This window comes from Chiloscyllium plagiosum, unplaced genomic scaffold, assembly GCF_037043375.1.
Source record: "Chiloscyllium plagiosum isolate Xiang-an unplaced genomic scaffold, Cpla_swu_hap1 HiC_scaffold_42, whole genome shotgun sequence".
NCBI lineage: Eukaryota > Metazoa > Chordata > Chondrichthyes > Orectolobiformes > Hemiscylliidae > Chiloscyllium > Chiloscyllium plagiosum.
The window spans coordinates 71,465,974-71,478,312 of NW_028270180.1; positions in this window are offsets into that span (position 1 = coordinate 71,465,974).

Genomic DNA, 12,339 nt, shown 5'->3' on the forward strand with positions numbered 1-12,339 from the left:
AACCATTGAATATTTATGATCCTCCTTTTGTTCGCCCTGGAACCATGTCTCACTGCTGTCTAAATCACTGTGTCACAAATCAGTCTACCTTATTGCAGACAGTTTGTCCATTCCAATAAAAAACATCGTTTATTCTTTCCCAAAATCTCCTCTCACAAATTGATTCACTGATGTACAGATTTAGTTAAGCTTTGTCCCATCTTTTCACCTGAACCCTGTCCCTGCATCCTCTCTGTCAGTTTAAAGCCCTACCCATAAACCTACCGACATGATTGGCCAGGACACTGCTCCCAGCAGTGTTCCAGTGGGACCACCTGAATGGATTATTTTTGAATCAGGTATGGAATGTGGGTGCTTTTGGCTGACCAGACTTTGTTGCCTAGACCTAGCTGCCCTTGAGCTGAGTAACTTGCTCAGCCATTTCAGAGGGTAATTGAGAGGCAAACACTTTGCTGTGGGTACGTCGTGCAGGCCACGTGAGGATAGGCAGATGGCCTTCTTGAAAGGAGAAGTATTTGGATCTATTGTACATCAGTAATGGTATTTATGGATTGTCAATTACTACTTTTAAAATAATTTATTTCAAGTTCCACCACTTCAGCTGGTGGGGTTCAAACCTGCCTCCCATTAACATTAGCTGAGGTTTTGGATACATGCTCTAGCAATTATACCACTAGGCCATCACTTCGCCTGCTCACAAGGTGCTCATCACTGAGCATTGATACCAGTGTATCATGAAACTAAACCTGTTTTTCCTTCACGATTATTTGATCCTGTTACCTTCCAGCACTCTGGTGATATCACTCAGTATCTCTCCATGTTGTATCCCTTACTGTGCGGGTCTAATTGCTGCCTCTGTTAACGTTTCTCACTCTTGCAGCTAATCCAGATCCTGAGACAGCAGAATTCTCTACGCTAGACAGATGAGGCCGCACAGGCCAGGGATGGACACTGGGATTTCCCAGATCTCTGTGATAGTGAGGACTTTCTGCATATAAAACCTTCACTGCATCAGTCTAGTTTCCCATTCTGCCTATTTCTATGTCTTCTGTAGGTAATCAGGAATGTCCTGACTCAATAGACTTCCCAACTGTTGGGTGCCTCGTCCATCACCACATTGAAGATGGTTTGTCAGCCAGAGAGACAAAGGGCAGGGAGATCTTGAGCCTTCAATAAATCCTGCAGTGAGGTAAGATCACTCACAGTGCACAGAGCAGAGAGCAATGAGAGGGCTCCAAACATCGGCTAACAAGACATGACATGGATACAGTGCTGGAGGGGGAGCACAGTACAGACACACCCTTGGCAATCCCCACCCCTACTGTAAGTTTTGTTGTACTGAGACAGCATCGGGAGTGTCACAGTTATCAATCCAGGCTGGTGATGTCTTAGAGAACATCAGTATAACAGAGGGAAAGCAGGCTTCCCATGTGCGTGTGGGAATGCTGCCTGGGATCTTTCTGTTCTGTGTTCCCCCTCCAACACTGTACATACTCCATGTCTCATGGGCCAGTGTCTTCAATAATTTGCAACTCATATAACAGTTCCTGTCCCTGTAACCTCCTCCCTTCCCGATAGTCCCTCCACATAAATGAAACATACTGCATTCCAGACTACCATTCCTGTCGCTGTAACTTGCTTCAGTGCCGACAACATACCTTATCTCAGTAGTCTCCTCCTCCAATAACTGGAGAAAGAGCCATGCTGACCAAAGCTCCTGAATGAGTCGCATTTGCCCACGTTTGGTCCCTATCCCGTCAAACCTTCTCCTCTCCATGTACCTGCCCAAATGTCATTTCCATGATGTAATTGTACTTTTCTCTACCACTTCAGTGGCAGCTCATGCAATATGTGCACCATTCTCTGTGTGGAAATGTTCTCCTCTGGTCGCTTTTAAGTATTTCCGCTCTCACCTCATATTTATGCCCTCTCGTTGTGGATTCCCCTACCCTGGGGTAGAGACCATCACTATTCACCTTGCGTATACCCCTCATGCCTTTATAAATCTTTATAAGATCACCCCTCAGCCACCAATGGAAATATGAAAGATAATGATAAAAATATCTCTGCCACGGTCCCCACTGCGACTTTGCCACAATGTTCTGGGGTACGCTTGTTCAGGACCTAGGACTTTCTATACCTTTGTATTCTAAGACCTCCAGCACCACCTCTTCTGTAATGGGGACTCTTATTCAAGACATCACTATTAATTTCCTTTTGTTTTCTAGTCTTTGTCCACAGTACGTTCTGACATGAAATATTGATTTCGGGTCGCGCCCTTTCCTGTGGTTCCAGACATGGATGGCCTTATTGATCTTTGAGGTGCCCTATTGTCTCTCTAGTAGTCTTTTTGTACTTGTGTGCTATAGAATCTCTTTGGATTCTCCTTAACCTTATCTGCCAAATCCATCTCATTCCCCCATGTTGCTTTCTGTTTTTGTAAATCCCTCCAGTATCAGTAACATATTCGTCAATCTTTGTTCCATTTGCAGTTTCCTGAAGTAGGATGATCAGAATTCTACACAGTACACCAACTGGAGACCCAGCAATGTCTTGTACAGCTGTATCAATCCATTTACTCAATGCTCTGACCCATGAGGGCTAGTGTGCCGAATCTGCTTTCCCCGCCCTGTCCACCTGTGATGCCACTTCCAAGGAACAATGTAAGTGCACCCCTTGGTCTTTCTCTGCTAGACAACACTGTCCAGAGCCCAACCATTAACTGTGTTAGCCTCCCTGGTTTATCTTAACAACGCCCAACACCTGAATTCAACTCCCATCTTTCATTTTTGGACCCACTGGCTCAGTTGATTAAGATCACCTTTGATAACTATATTCGCTGGCAATTATAACATGTATTTTACTATCCACAAATTTACAAACAATAATTCATTTATTCTCGTTTATGTCAATAATGCACGTGTGTGGATCCTGCACCGATCCTCATGGCACACTGCTGGTCAGAAGCCCCAGTCTGCACAACAACCCTCTACCACTACCCTCTGTTTCTTACTGTCAAGCCCATTTTGTGTCCGTTTGTGTCCGCCTCCAACAACATTCGTACCACTGACATCAAGCTAATTGGTGTTTAGACCCCTGGCTTTCCCTCACAGCCTATCCTAAATACTGGCACAACATTAGCCACCGTCCAGACTTCCACCTCACCACCCGTGGCTGTCAGTGATAGAAATATCATTGTAAGTTTCTTCCCTAATTAACCCAAATGTCCTAGGATATACTTGATTAGTTCCCAGGGAGTTGTCTAATTTTAATGTGTTTGAAAACCTTCAGCACCTCCTGTTCTCCAGTGTGGACTCGTTTGAAAATATCATTGTTTATTTCCCTGCTTCCCCAGCAATTTTTTTCCACAGTAAGTTGTGACGTGAATTTCTTGTTTCAGATCTCACCCATTTCCTGTGGGTTCACACTCGGATGGCTTCATTGATCTTTAAGGGGTCACATTCTGTCCCGAGTTAATCGTCTGTTGTTAATATACTTGTAGAATCTCTCTGGATTTTCCTGAACCTTCTCTGCCAAAGCTCTGTCAGTTCCCCTTTAGGCCCTCATGGTGTCCCTCTTAAGGATATTACTACACCCACAATGTTCTTCAAGGGATTGACTTAATCCAGCTGGCTATATAGGACATGTGCCACCTTTTGACTTGACCAGAGCCTCAATATCCCCAGTTCTCCAGCATTTCCCACTTGTGTCAGCATTGTCCTTCACACTAACAGGAATATGCTGGCCAGAAATCTTAATTTATCTCTCTTTTGAAAGGATCCCACTTGCCTGACATCCCTTTAATTTCAAATAGCCTCCATGAATCAACTTTTGGACAGTCTTGCCTAATACCTTCTGGACTGGGGCAAGGCCAGTTTTGATCTTTAACTTGTGGACCAGGCCTGTCCTTTTCCATCGCTATTTTCAAACTAATAGAATTGTGGTGACTTTGCTAAAGTGCTGCCCCACAGACACTTCAGCCCCTTTCTCGACCTTGTTTCCGAAGGGAGAGTTGTTTCATCCCGTTCTCCAATCGGACCAGTTACGTACTGACTGAGACAGTTTTCTTGAACACACTGAACAAATTCCTCCCATCCAAGCTGTGAACATTATGGCAGTCTCAGTCTAGGTTTAGGAAGTTAAAATCCACAACCATTACAACCCTATCATTCTTACAGATATCTGAGATCTCCGACGTATTTGCTGCTCAATTTCCCGCTGACTACTGCGGGCCTGCAGTATCGTCATATCAAACTGATCATTCAGCTATATTTCTAAGTTCTGCTAATACAGCTTCACTGGGGGATCCACAGGAATATCCTCTCTCAGTGCTGCAGTGATGTGTTCACTGATCAAAAACACCAATCCCCCTCCTCTCTTGTCTCCCCTTCTATCCTTCCTGTAGCATCTGTCCAGGGAACATTGAGCTGCCTGTCCTGCCCCTACCTCAGCTGTGTTTCTGTAATTCCTGTGATATCCCTGTCCCATGTTCCCTTCCATGCCGTGCGTTCATCTGTATAATCTGTTAGGCCTTTTACATTAAAGTAAATGCAGCTTAATTGATCAGTGTTCCCTCATTGCCTGCTGTGCTCTTGCCGGGCTTGTTGATTGAAATGATTCTCTTGAAATTCTGTCCCAGCCTCAACCTTCAGACTGTAGCCTGAGACTCCCCCCTCACTGTGGACAACACCCTCACCTTTCATGTCATCTGCAAACCTGCTAATGATACCTTCTGCTTTCACTTCAGAGTTGATGCCCATAATGAACAGCAATGGTTCCTGCACAGATCCCTGTGATACACCCGCTGGGCAAAGGCTTTCAATCACAAAACCAACCCACACAACAATTTTGGATCCAATTTGCCAACTTGCCTTGGATCCCAGTGGCTCTTCGTTTTTGGACCAGCCTTCCAGGTGGGACCTTGTCAAAGGCCTTAATGAATTCCATGGAACCCACATTATCTGCAATGCCCTCATCAATACCGAAAATGTGTTGCTGGAAAAGCGCAGCAGGTCAGGCAGCATCCAAGGAACAGGAGAATCGACGTTTCGGGCATAAGCCTGAAGAAGGGCTTATGCCCGAAACGTCGATTCTCCTGTTCCCTGGATGCTGCCTGACTTGCTGCGCTTTTCCAGCAACATATTTTCAGCTCTGATCTCCAGCATCTGCAGACCTCACTTTCTCCTCATCAATACCGTCAATCGTAATTTCATAGAAATCTCAGCTGATTTCATCAGACATTATCTTCCTCTTCCAAATCCATGCTGACTATCACTAATCGATCCCTGTCTTTCCAGTTATTGATTCAACCTGTCCCTTAGAATTGTTCCCAATTACCCTCTCACTGCTGTCAGACTACCTACTCTGTAATTTCCTGGCCTATCTCTGCCACCCTTCTTGAATAAAGGAACCACATTAGCGAATCTCCAGTCATTCAGCACTTCACCCGTGGCCAGCAAAGTATTAAATATATCCACCAGGGCCCTAGCAATCTCCTCCATTACCTCCCATAGCAGCCTAGGATACATTTTAATTGTGTACTGGGGATTTCTCCACCTTTATGCCTGTGAAAGTATTTAATACCTCCTCCTTATTGATCTTAACATATTCTGGAACCTCACCATCCCGACTGAAATTCCTGGCTACTGTCCTGTGTGAATACAGATGATAAGTATTCATTGAAGACCTCACCTGCTTCCTCTGGCTCCATGCACAGATTGTCCTTTGGTGTCTCACAGGCCTCGCTGTTTCACTGGGAAGCCTCTTACTCTCACGATGCTGATAAAATACCTGTGGCTTTTCCGCACTCGTATCAGCCAAATATATTTCATGACCATTGTTTGTCCCTCATTTTCCACAATTCCCTTGCACTCTCTATACTTGTGAAGGGCGTCACCTGATTTTATTCCACTGTATTTTCTTTATCAAACTCACGATATCACTTGATCAGTATTCCCTGGACTTGCTGCCTTTACTATTCACTCTTCAAGGAGCACACTGGCCCTGCGTTCTCACTGCATCACTTTAAAATACTCCACGTTCCTAACATGGACCCAACTGCAGAGAGTTCCTCCCTGTTTCTGTTTGCCAAATCCTCTGTAATGATCGCAATACTTATAGGAAACTCAGTTGTGAGGGGGACAGACAGGAGACTGTGTGGCTGCAGAAGAGACCCCAGGATGATGTGCTGCCTCCCGAGTACCAGGGTCAAGGATGTCTCTGAGCGGTTACTGAACATTCTGAAGGGGAGGGTGAACAGCCAGAGGTCATTGTGCACATCGGTCCATATGACAGAGGTAGACAAAGGGATGGGGTCCTGTGAAATGATTACAAGGAGTTAGGTGAGAAGTTAAAAAAGGAGGATATTGACGTTAATGATCGCCAGATTACTCCCAGTGCCACGTGCCAGTGAGGATAGAAATAGAAAGATATGCCAGATGGATGTGTGGCTGAGGAGCTGGTGTATTGGTCAGGGTTTTCAGTTCTTGGGCCATTGAGATCTCTTCTGGGGTAGAGGGGACCTATACAAAGGGGATGGCTTGCACTTGAAGCAGAGGGGCACTAGTATCTCAGGGAGGAAATTTTCTCGAGTTACCCAGGGAGTTGTGACTCTGAGTAAGAGAGGGACCATCGAAAAGTCAGAGGAAAGTACATCAGCCATCAAGAGCAAGGATAGCCAGGGGCATAGTCGAGGGAGGGAAAAGACTTCTGGTTTAAAGGGCATTTATTTCAATATACGAGACATGACTGGTAAGGCAGACGAGCTCAGAGCATGGATTAGCTCTGGGAACTGAGATATTATAGCTGTAACAGAAACATGGCTGAGAGAAGGGCAGTGTTGAAACTTTATTGCTGGAACAGCACAGCAGGTCAGGCAGCATCCAGGGAACAGGAGATTCGACGTTTCGGGCACAGGCCCTTCTTCAGGATTCCTGAAGAAGGGCCTGTGCCCGAAACGTCGAATCTCCTGTTCCCTGGATGCTGCCTGACCTGCTGTGCTGTTCCAGCAATAAAGTTTCAACTTTGATCTCCAGCATCTGCAGACCTCACTTTCTCCTGAGAGAAGGGCAGGACTGGCAGCTCAGTGTTCCAGGAAACAGAAGCTACAGGCGTGACAGAAGGACAAGTAAGTGAGGGGGGGGGAGTTGCCCCTTTGATTAAGAAGGACATAACAACAGTGCTTAGAGACAATACTGTTAAGCAGTCATCAAATGAGGCCATATATTTAAAAGTTAGAAACAAAAAGGGAATGGTCTGTCTGCTGGGATGGTGTTCTCGACCCTCAAATGGCCAGCGGATACTAGAGGAGAAAATGTGTCCTGAGATTGCAGGTATTTGGAGGTTAGATTATATTCCCTACAGTGTGGAAACATGCCGTTTGACCCAACCAGTCCACACCAACCTTCCGAAGAGTAACCTACCCAGACATATTTTCCTCTGACTAAATCACCTAACTCTATGGGCAATTTCGTATGGCCAATCCACTGTTGGACTGTGGGGGGAAATCGGAGCATCCAGAGGAAACGCATACAGACACGGGGGGAATGTGCAAACTCCACACAGACTGTCACTTGAGGCCGCCGCTGTGAGGCAGCAGTGCTAACCACTGAGCCACAGTGCTGCTGTTGACGGTTACTGTAAAGTGGGAGGTATTTGGACCGTGATGGTTACTGTACAATGGGAAGTATAGAACATAGAAGAATATATCGCAGTACAGGCTCTTTGGCCTTTGATGTTGCGCCAATCCAAGCCCACCTAACCTACACTAGCCCACTATCCTCCTTATGCCTATCCAATGCCCACTTAAATGCCCATAAAGAGGGAGAGTCCACCATTGGTACGAGCAGGGCATTCCATGAACTCACGACTCGCTGTGTGAAGAATCTCCCTAACATCTGTCCTATACCTATATGTCGGGCCGTGATGTTTACTGGACAGTGGGAGGTATGTCTGACCGTGATGGTTACTGTACAGTGGGGGGTATGTCGGGGTGTGATGGTTAATGTACAGTGGGAGATATGTCGGACCGTGATGGTTATTGTACAGTGGGAGGTTTGTTGGGCCGTGATGGTTATTGTACAGTGGGAGGTCTGTTGGGCCGTGATGGTTACTGTACAGTGGGAGGTATGTCGGGCCGTGACGGTTACTGTACAGTGGGAGGTATGTCGGACCGTGATGGTTATTGTACAGTGGGAGGTCTGTTGGGCCGTGATGGTTACTGTACAGTGGGAGGTATGTCGGGCCGTGACGGTTACTGTACAGTGAGAGGTATGTCGGACCGTGATGGTTACTGTACAGTGGGAGGTTTGTTGGGCCGTGATGGTTATTGTACAGTGGGAGGTATGTCGGGCCGTGATGGTTACTGTACAGTGGGAGGTATGTCGGGCTGTGATGGTTAGTGTACAATGGGAGGTCTGTTGGGCCGTGATGGTTACAGTACAGTGGGAGGTATGTTGGGCCGTGATGCTTACTGTACAGTGGGATGTATTTCAAGCTGTGATTGTTACTGTACAGTGGGAGGTATGTCGGGGTGTGATGGTTACTGTACAGTGGGAGGTATGTCGGGCTGTGATGGTTACTGTACAGTGGTAGGTCTGTTGGGCCGTAATGGTTACTGTACAGTGGGAGGTATGTCGGGCTGTGATGGTTACTGTACATTGGTAGGTCTGTTGGGCCGTGATGGTTACTGTACAGTGGGAGGTATGTCGGGCTGTGATGGTTACTGTACAGTGGGAGGTATGTCGGGCCGTGATGGTTACTGTACAGTGGGAGGTATGGCGGGGTGCGATGGTTACTGTACAGTGGGAGGTATGTCGGGCGGTGATGGTTACTGTACAGTGGGAGGTATGTCGGGCTGTGATGGTTAGTGTACAGTGGGAGGTCTGTTGGGCCGTAATGGTTACTGTACAGTGGGAGGTATGTCGGGCTGTGATGGTTACTGTACAGTGGGAGGTCTCTAGGGCCGTGATGGTTACTGTACAGTGGGAGGTATGTCAGGCCATGATGGTTACTCTACAGTGGGAGGTATGTCGGGGTGTGATGGTTACTGTACATTGGGAGGTATGTCGGGCTATGGTGGTTACTGTACAGTGGGAGGTATGTCGGGCTGTGATGGTTACTGTACAGTGGGAGGTCTGTTGGGCCGTGATGGTTACTGTACAGTGGGAGGTCTGTTGGGCCGTGATGGTTACTATACCGTGGGAGGTGTGTCGGGCATCAATGCTGAGCACTATGATTAGATTAGATTCCCTACAGTGGGGGACAGACCCGTCGGCCCAACCAGTCCGCACTAACCCTCCAGAGAGCAACCCACCTGGCCAATTCACCTGAGCTGCACATATTTGGACTGTGGGAGGAAACCTACGCAGACATGGGGAGAAAGTGTAAACTCCAGACAGGCAGTTGCCCAAGGCTGGAATCGAACCTGGATCCCTGGTGCTGTCAGGCAGCAGTGCTAACCATTGAGCCACCATGCTGCCCCATATGCCAAAGAGCTGCCCTCGTCTGCCTGGCTGCGTCCTTTCAGTGAGACAGAACCTACCAGAGAGGATGGTGATGTTGCCTGGGACATAGTCCTGTTCACATAATCTTGCTAACCAGGCAATAGTGATTGTTGCTTGATTAGTCTGAGAGAAATATGCAGCAGGTCAATTTTACATTTTGTATAGTGAAGAGTTAATATCACTTTATTTCTTACATATTTTAAAATAAATCAAACATCAATATTTTCAGTTGAAAAGAATTGAAGTGAACAATAATTGAAATACCAGAGCGCACACCTAACTATTACACAATTCAGTGACTGTAGTAAACAGCCGATTCATGTTCAGATGAGTGAACACACCATCTTGCAGACAGCAAAGCCTTTGGAAATGATTTTGAGGAAAAGCCTGAATTCAGGCACAGTGTTACTGGCCCTCACCATGACCTCCAAAACACTGGCCATCTCCAAAATCTGTCCATAGAGCTTCCAAACTGGAGCTGGGCAGTTACTCACACAATCCATCACAATAGACTGGTTAGCGACATACCTGAACAACAGGGAGATGTGTGTGGGGCAGACTGGTCAATGGACTCGCACATGGCGCTGGTCCAGACGCAGTTCAACATTTATAACAATGACCTGTAAACAGCCATGTCTTGCAAGTATATTTATTCTGGTGTGTCCCTAAACTCTGTAATTCTGCACCTTTGACCTGATCCTGAATGATGGTGTTATAAAGGTGATGGTCTCCCGCAGCACATGGCAGCTTACAGTGAATCCATCATAAACCATATCCAGTGTATGTTAGCTCCACAATGTCAGTATCCAAACAGAATTGTGCAACTCCATTGATGGCCAGCGTCATCCCAGCCCAACGTCGTTGTGTGTGACTTGAGCTGGAAATCTCTGTGTAAATGTTTACAGCATTGTTCTAACCATGAACAGCAAAGTCTTTTTACTGAAGTTCTGACATCCTTTCATAATACCAACTTTTAGATTGTCCAATATGCATAAAATCCACCCATTTATTCTGTTCACTTTTATAACAACAATATGATGACAACAGTGCCCAACTCACAGTAAGGAACATTGAAAAGATGAATATCATTCCCACACCCAAGGCCACATTATTATTATTAAGTGCAATAACTTTGAAAATATGTATTTTTTCCTTTGTATTAATGTTGTGAATAGTCAACTCTCCTGCTCCTCAGATGGTGGGGGTCCCATGTATCGGCGACCCTTGTCCTTCTTGATGATCGGGCTTTAGATGTACGTTGTAAGGAGCCTTGATAGATTTCTGCAGAGCACCGTGTAGATGGCAGGTGTTGCTACTACTGAGTATCAGTGAATGAATGGTGAAGCTGCACTCACCCACGGAAATGGTGGGGGTGGTATTTCATCACACCCATATTCAATATGTGTCTATCGATGGGGTACAGGCTTTCGGAGATCATGAAGTGAGTTATTTCTGCAGGATTCCTAGCCCCTGGCATATTCTTGTGGCCAATTAATTTTCATAAGTCAAAGTGTGGCACTGGTAAAGCATAAACAGGTCAGGCCACATCTGAGGTACAGGAGAGTCGATGTTTTAGCATAAACCCTTCACAGGAATGGGTAATGGAATCATATGGTCAGTCCAGTTCAGGTTAACTGTAATCCCCAGGATATTGCTAGGTGGGTGTTCAGTGATGGTGGTGGCATTGAACGTTAGAGCATACGGTTCAATTTTCTATTGTTAGAGGAAATCGTTGTTTGGCATATGTGTAATGGAAATGGTACTTGTCACTTTTAAGCACACACCTGCGTATTTCCAGGTCCTTGTTGCATTTAGACAAGGACTGCTTCAGTATCTGAGTAAATCATGAATGGCATTGAACATTGGCAAACATCAATGGCAAACATCCACACTTGTGAATTTACACTGTCGGGATGGTCATTTATGATTGGGCCTATGGCAGAGATCACTCTTATAGCTCACTGATACTGTCCCTCTCTCTGATTTAGGAAGTTTGCTTCTAGTTCCACCTGCTCCAGAGGTGTTTAACAACATATCTGAATGGAATAATATTACAATATCTACCACAAGGAGCTAAGTGAGGACTCGGTTAGCTCAATCAGTTGGACGGCTAGATATTAATGCCAACAATGTGGGTTCAATTCCTGCACTGACTGGGGTGACTAAAGGACTGTCCTACTCAAACTCCCCCTTTCTTGAGGCATGATGACTGTCCAGTTTAACTACCACCAGTCGTCTCTGTCTAACGAGAGAGCAGCCCTATTATCGTGTCGGAGTATGGTGCCTTACCTTTCCATTTCTAATTTACAGGCTTACCCAGAAACCCCGCATCTGGGGAACTGATGCAGAGCTGTCCTGGAGCTGAGATGGCTACTCTCCACCAACCCCAACCACCGTCATTTGTGTCAGGTATAACTTCAGCCAGTGCAGACGAGATTTATTTGCTGTAGTTTTGCCGTTAATCCTGGATACAGCACTTGGTCAAATGCATTTATGATAATGTTAAAAATGCAGACACTGTCACCTCACCTGTAGAATTCAGCTATGTGTTTTCTTGTTGTACACCATTAAACCAAGGCTCCAATGTGCCCAAGGGATGAGTGCCCCTGGCAGAGACTAAACTGAGTTTCATTGAGCAGGTTGGTGCTGAAGAAGTGCTACGTGATCCCACTGTAGATCCCAATGACTTTGCAACACATTATTAGTGATATGGATTAGAGCAATGGTACAGTCATTGATTTTCTGATGTTTTGTCTGTGTTGTACAGGACCCGCCCTGATAGTTTCCCACATTGTCAAGTACGTCCCAGTGCAAAGTCCCTGCAGGAACAGCTTGA